This window comes from Salminus brasiliensis, chromosome 13 (genome assembly GCF_030463535.1).
Source record: "Salminus brasiliensis chromosome 13, fSalBra1.hap2, whole genome shotgun sequence".
Lineage (NCBI taxonomy): Eukaryota > Metazoa > Chordata > Actinopteri > Characiformes > Bryconidae > Salminus > Salminus brasiliensis.
The window spans coordinates 22,912,864-22,934,938 of NC_132890.1; the positions used below are offsets into that span (position 1 = coordinate 22,912,864).

Genomic DNA, 22,075 nt, shown 5'->3' on the forward strand with positions numbered 1-22,075 from the left:
TGAGGAGTTGGCAACACTGCTTCACACTCACCTCAATCATCTCTTTTACAAACAAGGTTCTTCATGTAACCAAAAGAGGATCTTCTATGGTATCACTCAAAGAACCATCTGAAGCACCTTTATTTGTAAGAGTGTAGATCTATCAATGCTGTATTATAAATAAGGGCTTCCTTGACTAGATGAATAGAACTACCAAACAGTTACTGACTAAAGCTCTAGGAATGCCGCTTGACCATAACACACCATGCTGATTCACTCTGATGTGAAAAGGGATTTCCCTGTTTGTCTTGCATTACGCGGAAGCCCTGCACAAAAAGACATGAATCAGTGGAGTACTAACAGCTTCCGTTTATTCAGCTACATGTGCTGAATTACTTTCTTTGGGTTTTGGTTGATTCTGTTGTGCTGGTTCAGCTCCTGGACTGCTTTACTTTAGTGCAGACCTCTTGCTCTGAAGCTTTGTTGCTTTATTCTACACCCAAAAGGAACCAAACAGAAAAGAACAATTCTTCCTCTAAAGGCAATTTAGGCAAATTTACCCACCTCTGTCCCCAACTCTGTTATGAAAAATGTCTTTTAGCTTTTTAATGTACATGTTCAGCATCACCGCTACTCTACCAAGGACTGGACATCCAGAAAAAAGCACTCTATGGAAGGGTGAATAATATGACAAGCAGTCTCAAAGAACCATAGGTCAACATCAAACATCAACAGGTCTCTCTTGCATTGAGTAATGACAATGTTGATGAGTCCACCACCAGGCAAGCACTGTAGAAGAACTATGTGCAATGGCAGGTTAACAAGGAGGAAGCCATTACTCTCCAAAAAGAACACTGCAGCCCATGTAAAAGTTTTGTTTAAGACAATACAGACAAGCCTGGGGGAGGGGGGTGTGTGGGAGCATTATGGGTGGGGGCTGAATTGCCATAATTAATGGACCTATGACTGGATTGTACCAGCAAATTCTACAGGAGAACATCAGAGCATCTGTTCATTAACTGAGGCTTAACCACAAGTGGGTTATGCAGCAAGACAATGACCCTAAGTCTACAAAGAAATGGTTAAAGCAGGACAAATTATGAATTTTGGAAGTCAATGTTCAGACCACAACCCAATAGAAAGTTGTGGAAGGATCTAAAAAGAGCAGTTAATTCAAGGACGCCCACCAACATCACTGAGTTTAAGCAGCAATGGGCCAAAATTGCTCTAAATCATTGCCGAATTCATCACCTGTTACTGGAAATGTTGAATCTGCTGATTACATTATATATGTGTACACAAACATACACCTACTATATATAAGAGCCTAAGCAAGAGGGGTACAAGGTTCACCAGCATTGGATTAAGATGAAGGTAGACCTGTAACATGAGATCGTCGTACCTACTGTTAAGCGTGAGGGTGGCAGTATTTTCTGCCTCGATCCAGGCCAGCTTGCTATTGCTGATTGCCCTATGAATTCTGGATTATACCACTACATTTTTCAAGAACATATCAGAGAAGCTGTCTGTGAACTGAAGCTTAACCGGAAGTTGGCCATGCACCAAGACAATGACCCTAAAAACACAAGTAAGTCTACAAAAACAGTATGTGGCAGATATGAGAGCAACGCATCTATCTGGCTCTGAACTGACAAAACTGAACCTACAGAGAACTTAATCCCTCCCTCAACCCCCCACAACTCCACTGAGCTGATGAATGCCACATATATGACGCATAACAAGGCCTCTATTGTTCTGTGCCACAACTGACTCCCTGTGCAGTGATGTGGACTGCCCTTGTGCTTGCCATTCAGAGTGCATGAATGTTGAAGTGACTGAAAAGCATGTGATTGTGACCCCGCAACATTCTGCAGCCTCTGGGTTACGTCCCCGCCTCCTTAAGGATGCTAATTCACTCATCTTCCTTTAACCCATTATTTCCTAGCCATATTAGACCGTGAGGATTCAGTTACATGTAATTAAGTGATGAACAAGGCAAAGTGACTGGGCTATTCCTAAGTTTTAGGAGAGAGGACTGGAAGCCTGGACACGTCAGCAGATACTGGCCTTTTAAAGGGTTAAAGGAGTTCTCCAGTGGTTTTCCACATGGTCTCTATTTGCTACATGAGTAAATTATGGTTAGTTATCACAGCCAATCATTTTAATGTGTTGCAGTACCTGGTAAAAGAAGACAAACCTGTAATGACACACTCCTAATAGAAGCACTAGAACTAATATTCTGTCAAAATGTGGTGGAAAGATGAAGAAAGTGAAAGTAAAAGCATCCAGATATACAGGCAGAATCAGTGCCTAACAAATTTTTTTCGAGGCTGGAAGTAATGTACATGTTGGTGGGCTTTTCATGCGGGAAAGTAAAATCGGATCTTATTTGGTCACACTGGGAATGCATTTTATTGACAAGTGTAAACAGAATTCGGTCACAGTACATTTGAACACTGTTCAGATTCAAAATGCATGTTAAATATAGATTAATCATAGTTGTATTGCTCTGAAATCCTTCTCCAGAAAGCAAAGTTCCTTTCAAAAACAGCTGCAAAGCTTTGCCTTTATACCAGGACAATTACCGCCGACTTCAGGTGGCACTTTTTTGTGCGTCGGTGTGGTGTTACGAATCACTGAAGAGAAAAAGAAGTAGCTGCCAAAAGAAGAGGTCTGTACATCGTCAAAAACAGTGAACCCCAGTTCAGTTTGCTGCTGATGGGAATGCATATTTGCCAGAGTCTTCCTGACCCCCTTGTTTTTTCCTTCCTTTTTGTTTACTTCCTATCTCTTTTCCATGTATTGAGATGCCCTGTTCCTACTGTTCTGTCCTGGTCTCATAACTCAGGGCCTGCTCTCACATTCTCCATAGCTTTTCATTATCTCACTCTTTCTCTTCTTGTTCTTCTGTTTTTTTAGGGTCATCTAGAGGAGCATAGTGTGACGGTCACTTTAAGTGCCTTAGACCAGGTGCATGCGCACTACAATGTTAATACTCATAGACGAGGGAGAGTAGAGATGCCGACATGTGCATGGTGGTTAGCTCTTGGTTGTAGCCTGTACGTTCTGCCTACTGGATTATGATGAATGGAGGGTGGGTGCTCCCAAGCCCAATAAATGATCCCCATTGCAGCACACCTGCTGTCTCTTTTGTATTTCCTTCTGGAGGACAGAGCAAGTACCTAACCACCCAGTAGCCTCTCTTTCCCCGGGAGCGTTCGCCCCAAACAAGCCTCCATCACAATAGGTTCCCCTTTTGAGTTTTGGTTCCTCTTAGAGTTTCTTCCTCTTAGTTGTGAGGGAGTTTTTCCTTGCCACTGTTGCCTTTGGCTTTCCCAAAGGAGGCTTGGACCCGGGTCTCTGTGAAGCTGCTTTGGGACAACATTTGTTGTGAAGAGTGCTACATCAATAAATCTGAATTGAATTGAATTAAATAGAATTTTTACAATGGCCTGCACCAAATGATGGAATTCAACAGCACAAGATAGCCCGAAGGTGGGCGATCTGATTGGTCCCATTTAATTTTTTCAAATTGTTGAACATGTAAACAGTATGGTCACTATTTTTATACAACACAAGGGGTAAATAATACATTTTTATCACAAATATTCTCTACATGAGGGACAGATCTGGACCTTGTTCTGTGATATTCTGGTGAAAATGAACCTAAAGTAAGTTTCTGTATTTCATAATCCTGACCAATCAAAAAACACAATACACACTGATGTGTAATATTTGGTGCTCTTTAGCCAAGACACAATCAAACCAGGTGTAAAAACATGGCTGTAATGGCAAAAGTGTCACCACAACGCTCTCAACGGTCCTAACCACACAGTAAACCAGTAAAACTGGTAGTGTTTTATGAATCTGGCCCAATGCTCACATTATCATCACAAAACCAGCAGTGTATATGGTTCACTAATGAGATCACAAACCTAAGTACTGTGTTCATGTGGCTCTTTAGGCTTACTCAGCTTTGTGCATGCGAAACACACTGACACCCACTAATCTGGGGAGAGAGGTTACCATGCTGTCAAGACAAATCCTCACGTGCTGCTGAGGTTAAGGTGAACTCAGATGTAGGCCTGATCAGCGTCGTTGTGACCCAGTGTTCCACTCTTAGATCAAAGATCAGATGATGTCGTGGGGGTGACAAAGGTCATCGCATTTAGTATGGCCACATGCAAAGAAAGACAAAGGTCAGTTTGTATCAGTTTGTTCAGGATGACTTTCATATATATATATATATATATATATATATATATATATATGTATATATATATATATCCTTATTAACTAGTTCTGTTAGAATGACCAAATTATTTATATTTGTTAAATGCTAAAAATGATAAGAGAGGGAATTTTTAAGGCATTTGTTAAGATTACTATGTCTTTAAACAATTTGGGACAGCCCATTTGAAGATGTCATGTCTTTGGAAGCATCTGATAGGTTTATTGGCAGCATCTGAGTTCATTAGAAGTTCTGTGGATGTATTTGAAGGCACGCCTGAAACACACTGCTTCTTTGTCTAACGTCATGGGAAAGTTTCAGCCAAGATATCAGGAAGAGAATTGTGGACTTGCACAAGTCTGGCTCATCCTTGGGTTCAGTTTCCAGATGCCTGGAATGCCTTTATCTATACAAACAATTATACACAAGTACAAACAAGATGGCAATGTCCAGCCATCATACCGCTCAGGAAGGAGACTCAGTTTCTGTGTCCCAGAGATGAACATGCTTTGGTCCGAAATGTGTCCAAATCAACCCAAGAACAAAAGCAAAAGACCTTGTGAAGATGCTGGCTGAAGCTGGTAAGAGTGTGTCATTATCCACAGTGAGATGAGTGCTGTATGAACATGGGCTGAAAGGCCACTCTGCCAGGAAGTAGCCACCTATTTCAAAAGAAACTTAAAAAGGCCAGATTAATGTTTGCAGATGCACACAGGGACAAAGACCTTCATTTTTAGAGACATGTCCTGTGGTCTGACGAAACGTTACGTTTGGAGGAAAAAGGGGGAAGCTTGCAAGCCTGAGAACACCATCCCAACTGTGAAACACGGGGGTGGCAGCATCATGTTGTGGGGTTGTTTTGCTGCACTTCACAGTACATTATGTGAAAATACTGCAACATCCCAAGACATCAGCCAGGAAGTTAAAGCTTGGGTGCAAATGGGTCTTCCAAATGGACAGTGTCCCAAAGCATGCCAAACTGCCAAACTGGTTACAAAGTGGCTTAAGGAGAACAAAGTCTTAGAGTGGCCATCACAAAGCCCTGACCTCAATCTTATTAAAAATGTATATTCATTAGTTAGAAATTAGAAATAATTTTGGTAATCCTAATTGACCTAAAACGGGGGAAAGTTTATTCTGATTTCATGTCAGACATTGAGAAAAAAATGCATATGTGTCTTTTTATATAGTGTATGTAAACTTCTGGATTCAACTGTGTATATATAGGAAATCCTGAACAAACATGTGTTGTGGTAATCTAGGAGCAGGTCTATGAAACACTGGCCTATATACAGCATATTCACTAATGAAGCAGCTTGCTTTCAGATGAGCCTTCAGATTAAACACCACCGTCACACACACACCCGTTCAAGCCACGGGACACCTGCTGTGAACGTCCTATGCCTCCGGCAGGCTGGACACAGCACCTGTGCGGGCAAAGCTGGGGGCAGAAAGAGGTCACAGCAAAAGGGTAAGCAGCACCATCTGCAATCTCAGCTAACTGTTTCAGTATGTGTGTTGACTGCAATCACAAACAGCGTCATGTGAGATTTATAATACAATAATAATGATACAGTTACAGATGGGATTTAAGGAGTGCTTATTTAGAGGTTACCATGAGATTTGGCACTGGTGTGCTGACCTTCTCAGCTTTTGGGCCTTGTGCCAGTATCCCACACTATAGCCCTCCATCTTCTGTCTTCTTGGGAGAGTATAACAGTCCCCTTTCAGTTTATAATTATTACACTTATTTATGGTAATTGATCACTGATGTCTCTGCGAGTGAAACATCACATTAGGTGCCTTAGGAGGGTCTCCAAGGTCTGCATGGTGGGTCAGTGTCAGCTGCTCAAAAAAACAACAACAACAACAAATATATATATATATATATATTATTATTATTATTAATAATTGTTATTATTATTATTATTATTGCTTTTGTTATTTATATATTATACCCTATTTATATCTCTATAATCTCTGTATAATGGTTGTGTGGTACCTACCTACATACTTAAATCTAAATATCTCTTTTCTGAAGAGAAGCACTATATCTATATATATATACATATAAATAATAATAATAATAATAATAATAATAATAATATCCAAATATTTATTTGTAACCATTTTTTTTTTTACCGCCCAAGTTCCGACAAACCCCGCCCTCCCTGCGCTACGATTGGCTCGCCTCCATCAGCCAATCGCGGGCAAGCTTCCCCCGTGACGTAGCCCCGCTGATCTCACCATCGAGTTTCCTCTGTTCAAAAAATTTTGGATGACAAAGAGACTCTGCTCTCCGGCCGGCTTTCTCTCTGCTTTCCCTTCTTCAGCCTCGCTGCCTTCTGCACAGAGATGACCATAGCTCACCGATAGCTGACAATAAAGCACACTAACCAGGTAAGTTTCTAACTTATTCTCTCTTGTCATTGTCTTCATATGAACTCATCCTCGCTGTTCACAAGAGAGCATCGTGGCAGAGCTGAGCTGAGCTGAGCTGCTGCCTGCTTCACCGCAGTCCTGCACTCATCAGAACTCACTCCTCTGTACTATAGTGCTGTCATTCTGCCTGGACTAAATACAAATCCAGGGTGCTTTTGTGTCTGAAACAAAAGCACCTGTCTTATATAGCCACTATAAATAGATGATTATTGATAGTAGATGATGATCCTTATTGTGCTTCCTGTTTGGTGTGATAAAGGCTGGTTTAGGCTCTCTGATGGCCCCCAGTTCAGCCTGAGACTGCATAAGGTTCCCAGTTATCCACATGCAGGTTTACTTTTATCTTTATTATGGGTTATAATGATTTAGAGGCCTGGGTTTAGTCTTCTAAAACTTGCCACAGGTCTTTCTATTAGGACTAGGGCATTTAATGTGTTTTTTAGTTATAGTTATTGTTTTATTATTATTATTTTTATTATTATTTGTATAGTTGTTACAGGGCAACTGAATTATTATACAGATGTTTAAATAGTCTTTTATACTGTTATACAGTATTGTATATATTTATATATGTATTTATGAGTGTGTATACATTATTTATATGTATATATATATATATATATATATATATATATATATATATATATATAAATATAAAATGAGTTTTTATAGTGATTGGACAGAAGTCAAATAGGCATGTAGTTATAATATGTCTATAAATGTATTAAATACATTTATTGGTCAGTTATAGAACTATAAAAGATATTAAAGAGATATCAATTACTAATTGGTCAGTAACCCTATTAAGACTCCTTTATATGTATAGCATGCAAAAGTGTGAGCACCCAGGGTCAGTTGACCTTCTTATGTTGTCATACTCTCTACACACTTCTGCACATTTGAATGTTTATCCCTGTTTAATGCTTATTACTGAATTAAAAATATTAAATAAATAGAAAATGAAATAAATATGAAATATACAAAGCCTCAAAGTAAATGTGATATAGGTTGTGTGTTTTTCCAGTGCCGAAATTCAGCCAATTTACAGACATTGTGTCTAGCAGGTGCAGAAAAACGCTAGATTTGGGTTGTCATTGGAACAGGGATGCCCAAAGTTGTGCTTACAACTCCTCATTACTCCCCCAAATCCCATAAATTCAACAATACGTCCTTCATTATTCCCGGGCTGTGAGCCAGCCTGCCGCTGTGCTATCTCTCTGCAGGCACTATCATTACCGTCTTCTGCAGTAATGACTTTATTAGCATTATCTGTGGAGACTTAAATGCTGTTTCTTTGCTGTTTAAGCCCCCAAACACGTCACATCCATCTGCAGAGCCGTCCAGGTGCGCAGCTGTCGCAGGATCTGAGCTCCGGGGGTGGCACAGGGCCAGGTTGGCATTTACACCCGCTGGCTTTCTCTGAAGACCCTCGTTAGACTGCCGAAGCCGGTTATAATCAGAGGAAGCGCTTCCAAAAGACGTCTGACGGGCTGCAGAGATTCAGACACTTACCAACTGCGTAAAACCCGTAAGCCCTCAGACCTTTTAGTAGTATACACAGTGTCTGCCGCAGGCTGGAGAGAGAGAGAGAGAGCGAGAGAGAGATAGATAGAGAAAGTACACAAACATGTTTGCTTATGCTGTGAAAAACGTCATCTAGAGCAATCCCATGTCATTAAAGCTTCATTTCAACAAAGCATGTACAGACCTCGCATTGTCCACTGTGCCTCCGCCACTGAGCTCAGGAAATGAGTAAAAACGAGCCCAGAGCTTACGTTTAAATACACTTCTTCACACACAAGGTTGCGGCGATCCAGCCCACTAGGCAGGCCTTCACACACCCACTGGCATGCTCCCAGTGTGGGCAACATCTGTTTACACTGCAAACGGACTCTGAGTCTATAAGTGTCTCGTGTATTTCTAATGCGTCTTGAAAATGCACCATACAGATGCATAAAATGTAAAAGTATTCGGACACCCCTTCTTACTTGAGTTCAGCTGCTTCAAGGCATGTCCAAACATCAGCTAGAGAATCAGAAATGCTTTATTGATCCCAGGAGGATCCCATTAATGAAAGGGGTAAAGAAGAATTGAGTTGTGGAGCAGCAGAGCTGTGTTCTCTGAAGTGAAGAAGCTCTATCCGGTACTTTTGGGATGAATTGGAGTGGCAGAATGCAAACAAATTCAGTCCCCCCAGTGGAAAAATGTCATCGGAGTCATCAGAAAAGGCTGCTTTCTATCGTTGTTCCAAGGTCTAGTTCTGCGTGTCTGTCCACTGTATGTAAGTGCTTTGGATTTTAGACAAGGGTCAGCAGGGGTTAGCTCTGACTGTTCTGTGGCTATGCAGCATTCCTCTCCTATTCCTCTACTATCATTAAACATTCCTATGACTTGTGCCACAGGAGCTCTTCTGTAGGTTTGGCTCAGATGGAATAGCCTGTCCACAGAGACAGAGAGGGAGAGAGAGTGTGAGTGAGTGTAAAGTCAGTTACTCTCTCTCTCTCTCTCTGTGGATGGGGTGGTCCTCCCTCTTCCCCATCACATTAGCTAGCTAGCTGGTTTGCTTCATCTTCCCAGTACTGGAGGCATTGTTTAATAGCGGGAGTCCCGATCAAGTTTTTTCGTCCCTGATCTGATCTGAGTACCCTAATGCTGACTGTCTTTCGAGATCGATCCGATCCAATCTGATCTGATCTGTTGTTGCTGCTACATCACATTAACAACAAGGCCCAAGGTTTACAAAGTAAGCGGACGTCTTACCTGGTTTTTCCGTCCTGCCTGCTACTCCTTTTTTGACCCTACCCTAAATAGTGCTCATTTGTGACCTTATTTCGCTGAACACAACAAAAAATAGCTTTATTTTTATAGCAGTTATTGTGTACATTTCAACAGCAGGACTGAACTGAACTGCATTATTTAAGATGGAATGGAAAGTTTGAGCAGGAGGAACTTCAGGCTTGTTTTGGCTGCTAACTGGTGACATCACCACACTGATCAGTTGAAATAAAGCTATGTCTAGTGTAGTTTTCCTGTTCTGGGAGTTGCCTCGCTGCAGCAGAGGGTGCCAGAGGGTGCTTTGATACATCAAAACCAAGGATCGGAAGTGGATCGGGCTTTAAAAGCCGTTACCTGGTCCATTTAAAATGCCCCACCCCTAATCCTGAATCACTGGATTGCCTCGAGACATGCCTAAATTGAATACACCGGGGGAAATGAGAATAATTAATACATAATAATAATAATAATAATACATAATAATAAATAATATAAAAAACAGCTTGTATAAATGAACATGTTTAGGCCCATGTTCAGTCTCTTCCTTTCCGCCACTGCAGGTCCGTGTTTGTTCCTTTTAATACGCATTTCTCAGCTATTCAAAACATATTGGATGTGTTTCACGTCTCACTGGTAAAAATAAAGCCAGACTGGCCTATAAAAGGTCTAAACGAATGAAGAGGATCTTAAAATTAGAGAAAGTTTCGGCAAGTCTGTCCACCACATTCCTGTCTGGAGCTCAGTCACGGATGGGTGGGCAGGGGATATTAGCCTCTGCGCCAAGTTGCTGCATTTTGTTTTGGTCCACAACATCAGTGGCGTTTATACATGAAATTGATTTAAGATTTTAAACAGCCCTGCCAGGTTTCGCTCTCGCCAAACCACCAAAACTCTGCGCCCGCTGCTGCCCCAGAGCTTTGATCTATTTTAGAAAATTCAATTACTTGACTCCTTTCAACCACAGGCTCACAAGAGGAGTAATGGAAGTAATTGAATGGGAGTAAACAGCAGTGGCTGCATGGAGGAGCTGGAGATGGGAGAGGATGAATGCATTCTATTGTGAGGATATCAGCAATTGTTATAAAGCACTAATGCCCTCGAAAACAGCTTCAACCCGTCGGGGCAGGAACTGGAGTCAAGACGTTAGCAGTAGGTCCTTTAAGTCCTGTAAGAGATGGGGCCTCCATGAGCTTCAGTGAGCCTTGGATGCTCATGATCCTGCTGCTGGTTTACCGGTTGTCCTTCCTTAGTGCACTTTTGGTAGGTACTGACTACTCACTGCATACCGGGAACACCCAACAAGACAAGACCGTGGATTAGCTCTGCCCATTCACTCTGAAAAGTGAGGCACAATACAGGCCGGCCAATTGGAACACAGCTTATTTACATAAACCATAAAAGCAGGCTGTTGAATTCTAAGGGATAAAGAGAGGCTGGAAAATGGCTCTCAGATGCTCTCAGATGGCTTGTCGATCGCTCTGTACCACTCTGGCTTCAGTGGCACGTGGGGCACCACTGTTATGCCATTGGGAGGTACTCAATGTGCGAGAAGTCCATTCTCTGTACACCCTCACTACAACGACTCTAGAACATCCTATGCTACCACCCTTCGCCGACTATCACAGTCATATCAAAATATAATGACCGCCCCTGATTTGGAATGAACTCGGCCCAGGGCGACACAGATGTCACGTGCCATGGTTTGCTGCACATATAAATAAGCGAGCACGCCAGTCAGTTGTAGCAGAGTGCATAGGCAAAGGACACAGTGTCCACAGAGGCATAATAATAAGGTTCAAGACTAATTGAGACTTTGTGAAATGTTCTAGAGCTATCAAAGTGAAGGTGTAAAAAGAATGGACAACTTGCACATTAATTGACTCCCACGGCATAGCAGTGGTGCCCCACAGGCCTTTGATGCCAGAGGGGAATGATGACGCCGGCGAGTGCCACAGTGGACCAGTTAACCTCTATACAGTCCATGCCACAACGTCTTGCTAGTGTCATTCAAGCCAAAGGAGTGAGTATTCCCAGCCATTATATATGAAGCCATTATTTATGAAGAACATGTCTTATTGCATTGGCAGCTATTTTTTATAATATTAATTATTTCATATGAAAAAGCACATGAGCTGCCAATGGATTTAGACCCCATATGTAGATAACGTCTAAAAACTGTGAAAATTCTTACTTAATGAATGTGTTACATTAGCTCAGTGTTTGAAAAAGGGCTGTCCGGGTCATCTGCAAATCTAATTCTTCACGTTGAGGTTCTGTCAGGGTCACTCTCCTGCCTTCCAGCAGAGGTCTGACTCAGGGAAAAAAAGAGCACTTCCGTCGTCCGAATGCAACTCAGAGCCGGGTCTCCTGTCTATAATTACACTCTCCCGGCTCGCGACCCGACCTGTGCCAGAGCGAGCACACGGTCCGAGTTTTGAAGTGGGAATTTCCTTGGCAGGAGGTTTTACCCGCTGACATTGGGCAAGCGCTGTGGTCCTGGAGCACAAACCTATGAGCCTAGTCCCGGCCCAAAACCACCACGGCTACATGCAGGAATCAATAGCTTAATTAGAGCCTTTGCCTATTGCTCTCCTGGGACTGCTGTAGGGTGATGGACAGTCCAGCCACCAGTCCTGTAGCCAGGGATTTTCCTCAGTGTCGCTGTAAATTAAATTTGCATTGGTTTTTATGCATCATATATCAGTCCCTGAAGACAAGCTAACATTAACATGTAGAATTGCATAATGCAGCGTTTGGATAATTCTGCGATCAGCCCAAATCCTGGATAACGTCTGATGATCCTGATGAGTATTCTGATCGATCAGTCATTCATATGGTCCACCACTGAAGGCCAACTATGTCAAGCTGTTTTAATATATTGCAAGGAAATTAGTCAGGCAACGCTCCACACTGTCCTCATATATTGTACGTTGACCATGTCGAACGGCCTAATTGAAAACACAATGGAAGACGTTAGCATTTTAATAGCTTAGCATAAAGGTGCTCCTTATTTTTCATATTGAAAAGTACTGAATCAAGACAAGCTAAATGTCTATTATCACATATTTGCACACCAATCAGCCATAACATTAGCACCACTGACATGTGAAGTGAAAAAAAAACCTCAAAGTTTAAAAGCAGGGAAAATGTACAATCCTAAGGATCTAAGCCACTTTGCCAAGGGACAGATTGTGATGGCTAGATGACTGGGTCAGAACATCTCCAAAACAATTAGGCAGGTCTTGTGGTGGGTTTTCTGGTATGTAGTGGTCAGGTGGTCCAAAAAAGTACAACCACTGAACTGGCAACAAGGTCATGGGCACCATGGGATCTTCTGCGAAAGTCTTGGTGCCAGATACCACAGGATGCCTTCAGAGGTCTTGTGGAGTCCATGCCTTGATGCTCAGATGATTTGTTGTTGTACATATATATATACACACACAAATATATATATATATATATATATAATGCCCCCCCCCCCCCCCCCGTAGATATTTCCAGTTTCCACCCACTAGCTGGGAATCACCCATTATACAATGTACCAGTGCTGGGAGGGTAAATGCTATGTTGTGCTTCCAGATGAATCTCAACCATGTCTTTCCAAACTGCCACTAATGCAACATCACTGTACAGCTGAGGCCTTTGGGAGGCTATGTTACATCAGTTAATAGAGACCGTCACTGTCTATTTTGCTGGTTGATTGGGGCAGTAGTGGCTCAGGGGTTAAGGCACTGGGCTAATGAGGACAGGGCTGTGGGTTTGATATCTGGGCTCAGCAAGCTGCCACTGCTATGCCTATGTGAAAGGCCCTCAGCTGCCCACTACACTGGGCACATGCTCATTGTCACTGTGTGGGTCCAACACAAATGGTGAATGTGGTAGTCTTGTCTTGTCAAAAAGTGTTGGGTCATGGCCTTGTGGAGAAATCTGATGACAATTTGTAATATATATTGCAGGAAAAATGTATTGCAACCAGACAAAAACCAGACGGCTGGGCCTTTCTCTACTCCTCATATAGTTGTGTTTACCTGCTCCACCTCCTCCGTGTCCGTGTTTCCCCTTTTATTATGTTTTAGACATTAACGCAGTGTCAGGACTTACCCCAAATCAGTAAGGACGAGGGTTGTGTTCTCAGGTTTCGCTGACTGTGCAGATCCGATACTGCGGCATCAGAGCTGTCTGAACATACACTTCTCCAGGACTGTACTGTACTCTCAGTGCCTTCCAAACCCCCAGCGGCCTATTAAGCTTAAAAACCAACCTGAACTGAAAGTTAATTTGATTCAGTGCTTCTCCATGTAGCTTTATCTCATCCCATGGGTTCAACCTTATTTAACACAAGGAAGCATGCTACTGTCTAATAACCACTGTACTGAACTTAAAGGGCCCATAGCCTACATTTTTATCATTTCCTTGAGGTTTGTGTGGATTTTTGGACCAAAACCATTCCATCCTGTCTATCTCTAAGCACTAAACAGGCTTCTTTTATTATTATAATTATTATTATTATTATGCCTTTAAGATCCGAGCCTCGTATTAAGTATTGGCCGATACCTTGCCGATCCCATGTTTGTGGGCATAATACAGCCACACAGTTAAGTTACGGTTAGATGTACTGGTAATAAACACTGAGGTAAACACTGAGACATTTCTTAAAATGACTGTTTTATAGTCTGTTTAATATCTTATAATCCTGTCTGACTCCCCTCCCTGACCAGTCAGCTCCCAGCTCCTTTAAAACACTGCAGTCTAATCACCTCATGTGTGTTTGTGTGTGGTGGTACGCACTGTGGACTGATATCTGTTGCTGTTTATGGACTACTTATGTCTGAATAATTATGTATTATGTAATTATGTAACTATGTATGTTTTTTAGTGGGTGAATGAGCAATGATTTGGGTTTAGCGTTAGCCTCCACTGTAAAAATGCATGTTCCACACTGCAGACTCTCAACTCTTTTATTTACCTCCTAAGAACGTCTGCACTGCTGTCGGTTGGGCAATAATGTCAGTTAATGGCGCTCTGAGGTGCATGGTTTTCATTGGACAGCAGCGATATATTATAATAAAAGTCAAACCTTAGGAATAGTGCCAGCATCCTTAAGTAATTTGGTCTTGTTGTGATGGTCAGCTTTCCAATCTGTCAGGCATTTGAACCATGTTTGGTCCAAAATAGCTTCTATCTGTGTTTTTAATGGCAGTTTGGAAAAGAAAACTGATCATTATTTAGGTCAAAGCTGCTCTTCATACCAGTGAGGACAATCCGATGGACTTATGAAGCTTAGAGTTGAAGCCATAAGTACAGATTAGAGCGTAGCTGCTGGCCTTATACTAACAGTAACTACTCTACAGGTACTTTACTGTAAAAACAAGAGCAAGAATAGGAATGCCGTTCTCATGTGTTTGACAGGCAGGGTATTTAGCTTGACAGTTAAGTGAGATGAATGGACTGCTAAGTCCGCAGTCGTAAGAAATGTAATGTTTAAGGGCAGGATACACCCTTCTTTGTGCGGCTAAGTGTCAGTTCCTCTTCTCTGGGAAGTCTTGAAACAATTTCTGAGGCTATCATAAAGGGGAAAGTGCTACTATTTAGGATATTATTAAGACAAGAGCCACAATTATGGTCACGTTTGTGCTTTGTTGAGGTTTCTCAGGATAGTGGTGCTTGCAGTGGTGGTGGTGGTGGTGGTGGTGGGGCGTGGGTCTACATGTGACATGTTACATGTGGCGTCTTGGAGTCCCACATTGATCCTTGAATGTGAGTGAATGCCAGAGCCATGTGGTCTTGGCCCACGCAGTCCAAAATGTCCCGTGTCCATCAATTGACACAGGGCAGTGTGCTCGGTGAGACATTCCTGCAGCAAAGGGTAATTACAGAAGCTGGACCAGGAGGAAGTCAGCCAGAGGAACCGAGGAACCGGGTGGCCTTCCAAACAGAAAAACCTGGAACCTCCCTTCTCCGAGACGCTTGGCCTCATCAGAAGCGCTTGATAACTCTCACTCACACTCCGAGACTCTTTGTCAGAGCTAAACACAGGGGTGCGCTAATTACAAACCTGGCGAAAAAGCAGCCGAAAATACACCCTGACATGAGCGGCTAAATCCAGCCTGTTTCCATCTTGACCTGATTCCTCTCGGGCCTAGCGGGCCTCCTCGTTGGCTCACATGTGGGTACATTTAACATTCCTGTGATTACATGGCTGTGCTTTACCTCCTCAAGGTGGAATTCCCCCCATGGGAATAGCAATTGTTCCACACTTCCATTAAGGAAGCCTCTCGCTGGAGCTTTTTTCCCCGACCTTCAGCAGTGAGGTCGTTCCCACATAGATTGGCGCTCCTTTCCCAGCAAGGAAAATGATGGGCCATTGCCATTTCACAATCGGACCTTCTCATAGTCGCCCTCTTTCCATGGGGATGCGCTAATGGAATTGGAAAAAGACAGACCTCAGCAGTTTTGACTTCATGACTGCAAGAACCCATGAAGGTTTAATTCATAATTATGCACCACAGTGATCCCAGTAAAGCTGCACGGCAAAAAAGCATTCCAGTCACAGCTCTTAAGCCCCTTTTCACACCCTAAACCAAAAAAAAGGCTTTGCATCATTTACACTTGCAGCCCTTCAAGCAACAATATGTGGCAATTTGCTGAAAATAGCAGCTTTAGCATCATGTTTGATGGTAAACTGACTGTGACAGGGAGGATGGCATCTCTGTTATTGGCATTCCGGGCTGCTACTGCACTATGGAACTTTGGTGGAGCTGCAGGAGAATTCCACCACCACCACCATGGCCTTCCATAGTCAGGAGTCTGAGAATAGGAAGGCCTCCTCCGGTGTGACTGGGGGTGCTCTAACCTGCAGATGGGAATAAACGGTAAACAGACTGAGGGGGAGGGGCCACAGTTTCAGCTGCAGCTCATGTTTTTGAGGCTCAACTCAGCATGTATTGTTAACCAAACTGAGATACAGACGGTAAAAATGTGAGTTTGGAGAACATTTGACTAAACTAAGTTAAGTTAACTCACAATAGTCCAAATCGGTAATTCTTTTTTTTTTTTTTTTTTTTTGCAGTGAGGTGTTCAGATACATTTTAACTTATATTTATAAAACATATATATTTTTAAAATTTAGATACAATGCAATACAATAAAAATATTTAAAATGGCATTTTTATATTTATTATAAGTAATTAAATAAATAAATACATTTTTGGACAGCGCCCAAATTGAAACCGAGCACCAAAGCAAACCATGACAGATGAACCATGAATTGGTACGCCCCTAGCTTCAACCCAAACCCTGGACTTCAGATAGTTTCTTAATGTTATTTTTCATTTCTTTACTTTGACCTCTCATATTCTAGAGTCTTACAGGCTCATCTTTCTGCCGCTACATTCATATATATTAGTTTATTAATTTTCTCACGTTGAGCCACTTAGAAACAGTGGAAGCCGTACTACGCCAGAGCACAGAAAGAGAGACTCCTCGAGAACGCACCTGATTTAAGCAAGAAATTCGAAGAGCAGAAGACGCTGAGCTTATAAACGCCATCTCCGTCTCCATGCCGACCCGACGGGCGGTGTGGCCCAACACTTTCTCAGCCAGTGATGATGTCAGTACAGCGAGGGATGGTGTGGAATTTTACCGTGACACCATTTCTTCCTGTGTCAGCTTACTCTCCTCGTTTGGCTGCTCTGTGTCTGACGTGGGGCTGCTCTGTAGTAACCCTGCAGCAGTAAGCACAATAGAGAACGAGTATAAGGTGACCTCGTAATCAACAGACAACAACACTGTAAACAGCGGGGCTGCAGTCTGGTTGGCAGGACTCTGCTGGGGAAATGATCTTTATCTGCCCTGGGTAAACCGACCTGCGTACAGCAACACTTAAAGCAATGGAAGTAACCAGCAAATGTGTGCTCTTAATTATTATAATTGAAACCCAGTGTATCTTGATTTTTGCTATTTTCACTTTTTGACCTTGTTCAAATCTGACAGTTGTTCTTTACATTGTGTCAAAATGTCATGATGAATGGACCAATAGAAATGCTCCAGAATGAAAAAATGTAATCTTCGTACATTGACTTCCATTGAAAGTTAAGAAGGTGGAGCTACCCATATACCCATATTTTTGCTTTTGGATTCTGATATATATGTATATATAGTACAGTGTCAATTAGACCCTACTTCAAAATACTGTCCTAAACTCCTCAGATCCAATAGTGGTTCCTGGCTTTTTCCTCACTGTTATACCTTAGGAACAACACTGACAGTTTGCATTGCTTTGCATGTAGTTACCGATCAGCAATCCTTAGGGTGTAATAAAAGTCAGGGAGCATAAGGGGTTTAGTTAATAGAATATAAGCCAGATGGTTGTTCTGTTAATTAATTAGTTCATTAATTTTATAAGTAAAACGACATTTGTTATTACAGTGTATCACCAATTTTTCTTTTCTTGTAGCCTTGATTTCTTGTTTTTTGAGCAAATTGACCCATGACTGATTCTTAGGCAGATTCTGTTTAGCCTGATTTGTAAAACTTTGCTTCAGTTTAGAACAGCTGTCAGATTCACTTTATGTCAAAAAGTAGAAAACACAGAAAGTGGAAGGTTGTTGCGTGACCATGATGATATGCTACCTTTTATTTTTAACCTAAAGTTGAAATCCGACTGTGGTCTTAACTTAAAAAAATGTATTCATTTACTCGGTTTCTACAAACCAAGGCCATCATTTTCCCAACTCTCAGGAAGTAAACTTAGTGTTTACAGTTTACAGTGTAAACCTCTTGACCATCACTGCTCAGCGTCAGCCTTCAAGTGGTTATGGACTGGGTTAGCACAACCATGTTTACTCAAGATTGCAGGTTACATGTTGGCCTAATGATATTCAGCCCAGATTATTTGTTCACCCTCTTCTTTTTCCACACTGCTGTTTATCCCTGTCTAATAGCGCTTCTCCAGAGATGTTTGTCCTAGAGGTGTCGTAAATAAGCACCGTACAGAAGAGGCATTACTCTCTGAGCTCAAAGCATTACATCAAGTGCCTTATTTTGAGCGCTGGTGTATTCCTGCTGAGACAATGCTTGGTTTCCTTTCTGTTTTCTCCCATCTCCTGAAACCACAGCCGTGTGAGGCTCCAACCCTAATCCTGTTTTTGCATCTCCTTCCTAGTCTTTAACTCGCAAACAGGAGCGTGAGCTGCTTACAAACAACCGACATCAGCCTCTATTTTCGTCCTCTGGTCATTTGTGTGTGGACTCGCTGCACTCCGAGGTGTTTGACTGAGCTGGGTAATTGCTGGCTCATGCTGGATGAGTGGTCATAAACCTAACCCTTCTCTCTTTCTTGTTTGTTTTGTTTCTCCAGTCCCGCTCCGTCTTCCGGTCATTCCGAGACGCAGAGCGGTCCTCTGCGGAGGCAGCTTTATTGACTCTGTGTGGCCCTTCTTCAGGACGTGCCGATTTTTGCGTAAAATCCCGAACTCGTGCTGAGAAAACTGCGGCGGGCGGTCACTCCGGCACGTGGTTGGCACAGAGCATGAAACGAGGGAACTAAGGGGAATTGTTACATATGACGCTATAAAGCGGAATCACGGCATGGTCAGCTTTGATGAAAGGACAGAGAGGAATGGAGGGGGAGGAAAACCAGCTGAAAGTGTCTGACCATTAAAACGTGGTGCTGTTTTTGTGGAAACATTGTCAGCCTGGCAGAAAAGGGGGCTGGAGGCGGCGAATTGCCGTGGAGTTACAGTGGAAAACAGTTCCACGTGCAGCGGATTCGGTTTGGTCATGAAGGCTGTGGCGCGTCTAAGAAGTTTTACTGGGTGGGTTTTGACGCATCGGTGCAGGAGTGGGCATGGTGTTGATGTATGACTTTTTAAAGGCTGTTAAGTTGTAATATGCTGTGGTGTGTGTAGGTTTGTGTCCAGTGGCGGTCCCAGCTTGCATGGCGCCTTCTTTAGCCACCCATGCCTCCGTTCCATCCTAAACTCTCATTGTCTATCTGCTCGGGCCTCCAGTGAGGCAATCTGAGGTCAACCTACCCCTTGTCATGGATTGTGAGATATTGGACACAACAGACACCGCAAAGTCCATGGATTTATGCTGTTGGCACCACATTCTGACCATATCATCTGAGAGCCTCAGCAGAAATCGACCAGGCTAGGTTTCTCCAGTCTTCGGCTGTCCAGTGTTGGTGAGGCTGTACCCATTGCAGCCTCAGCTTTCTGTTCTTGGCTGATAGAAGTGGAACCCAACTGTGATGGTCTTCTGCTGTTGTAGCCCATACTTCTCAAGGGTGCAGTTTTAGCAATACTTAAACCAGCTCTTCTGAAACCAGGAATTCTGCTACCCTAAAATGACAACCACATGATTGGTTGATTGATTGATTGATTAGTCGGGTAATTGCATTACCCTAAATAACAAGCGGATGCTTGACCACCCAAGAGAAGTACAAGGATACTACTCTGCTAATTAAAATATTACTTGTATATTTAATATTACATAATGGCATCTGGAAAAGCTTGGAAGAGAAGTTCTCTCCCACCGAAGACCACTTGTTTTTGGACAGGGTGCTGGATGTTGGCATGACGTTGTTGGTGGTAAAAATCCAAAAGCGCCACGCTTTCGAAAGTCCGGCCAGGGCGACTCCTCCGTCCAATTTGTAAGTCGGCAGGCACCGAAACGGATAATTCTAGGTGATTGGTTTATGTTTGTTGTTGTTTTATTTATTTTACGCCGTTTTTCAAGTGCTCCCAAAGCCACAGCCTTGGAAGCTGAGTGGCACCGAGATAGAGCTGCAAGAAACTGTAATTACAGTTTTTTGGAGCTTTATAGCTTTTTAATGAAGGGGTTAAATATACGCGCTGGTCAGGCAGCAGGCATGTCTGAATGAGTGCTGATCTGAAATCTGCGAGTCAGGCCAAGCACTCAGCGCTTTGGAGCGGTGGTTAAAAAGGAGAGCGAGTGGGGAGGGAGGGGTAAGGGGGCGCTTTCCAAACGCCCTGAAATTACAGCATGCTTACAGTATCCCCTGTCATTTGTCATGGAGGCAAGATTCCTGACCTTCGCCAAAACCAGAAACTCATTTGTTGCTCTGCTTCACGTATTCGTACGCTACCACCGAGAAGAAAAATAAATGAGCCATTTGTCCAGCTGGCCTGGTCTTACATGTTGGTCTAGTAGAGCTGGTTCTAACTGTGGTGCGTTTTCTGCCTCAGAAGAATGCAGCGGGTCCATGTCCAAACCTGAAGTTTGGAGTGACTGGCAGGTTTTCTGTCTGGGTTGTTTGGCTGACTGTGCAGTGGAGTGACTAAGTGGAGGTGTGCTTTTTTTTTTTTTTCCTGACAGGTCAGCGGGGGATGGGAGGGGGGACTTGATGGACACTGTATATACATATGCGATACATAGTGTTGATCGCCTGCAACTCCTTTGCTTGCCATGCACATGGAGATCTCCTAGTCTATAGCAGAGTCTATGTTAAAACCCTTAAATCTTAATGATTTGTATGTGGCTGCTGAGCATCATAGTTATTTTTAAGGTTTCTGAATAATTCATAATAGTCACTGAACAGTGTGTAGTAAATACAAAGTCATTCATAGTGGATACTGAATAGTTGATACTGTATACAAAATATTTCACCACAGTCTCTGAATAATTTGTAGTAAATACTGAGTAATTCCTAGCAGGTACTAAATAATTCATAGTGGCTACTGAATAATTCATAGTAGATACTGAATAATTCAGAGTGGATACTGTGTGATTTATTGTAAAGACTGGTTAATTCATAGTGGATACTAAGTAATTCATAGTGGCTATTGAATAATTCATAGTAGTTACTGAATAATGTACAGTCAATACTGAGTAATTCATAGTGGATACTGAGTAATTCATAGTGGCAGCTGAATAGTTTATAGTAAATACTGTGTAATTTATAGTAAGTGCTGTATAATTCATAGTGGATACTGAATATTTCATAGTAGATAGCAAATAATTCACAGTAGTTACTAAATAATTGGAGTCTGAACAGTTCATAGTGGATACTGAACCGTTTATAGTGGATACTAATGTATAGTAGGTACTGAATAATTAAATAAATAAACCATAGAGATGTGGTAAAACCATAAGTGAACATGGTAATGCACAAAATGGAAGAAAACTGTAGAATATGGGCTGTTAAATATCCAGTAGTAGGAATCAGGTTTAGTAGTTTAGAGTAGATCAGTGGTGAGCTCTGCAGTATTCTATTATGGTGGATCTTTAGTAATGGGGTTGGAGCTTCTGATCTCACTCGCAATGTTCTTCTCCTCTAGACAACCCTGATCCTCCTGGATTAGTTCTGGCCAGAATTGAATGAGGGGCTTTTACTCGACTCAGACGTGCCGCAAACACTTAAGTGGGCGCTTACGTTCTAATTGAAACACTGTGTTCTCCACTCCAACACATTTGTGCTCGGACTGCTGCACTGTCCTTCTCTGTGCTTCCATGTCTGCATGCTCTTTACAGCCAGACCACGTTAGAAATGAGACGTCTTTCATTGTGTGTGCTGAAGTTAAACACACACACACACACACACACACACACACACACACACACACACACACACACACACACACATACAGAAGAATCTCAACCACAACATCTACAGCTGACCGAAGC

The 22,075-nt window shown here is 42.4% G+C and overlaps 1 protein-coding gene across 2 annotated transcripts in view; it reads left to right on the top strand.

Moving 5' to 3' along the window:
- Positions 1-6,503: 6,503 nt before the first annotated feature.
- relt (RELT TNF receptor) overlaps positions 6,504-22,075 on the top strand; it is a 45,414-nt gene continuing 29,842 nt past the window's right edge. Inside the window, exons 1-2 of one of the 2 annotated variants that reach the window (XM_072695070.1) lie at positions 6,504-6,610; positions 7,959-8,180. The gene's annotated coding sequence lies outside the window, so the exon portion shown is untranslated. The remainder of the gene's footprint in view (positions 6,611-7,958; positions 8,181-22,075) is intronic. The other variant, XM_072695069.1, reaches the window with a different exon arrangement.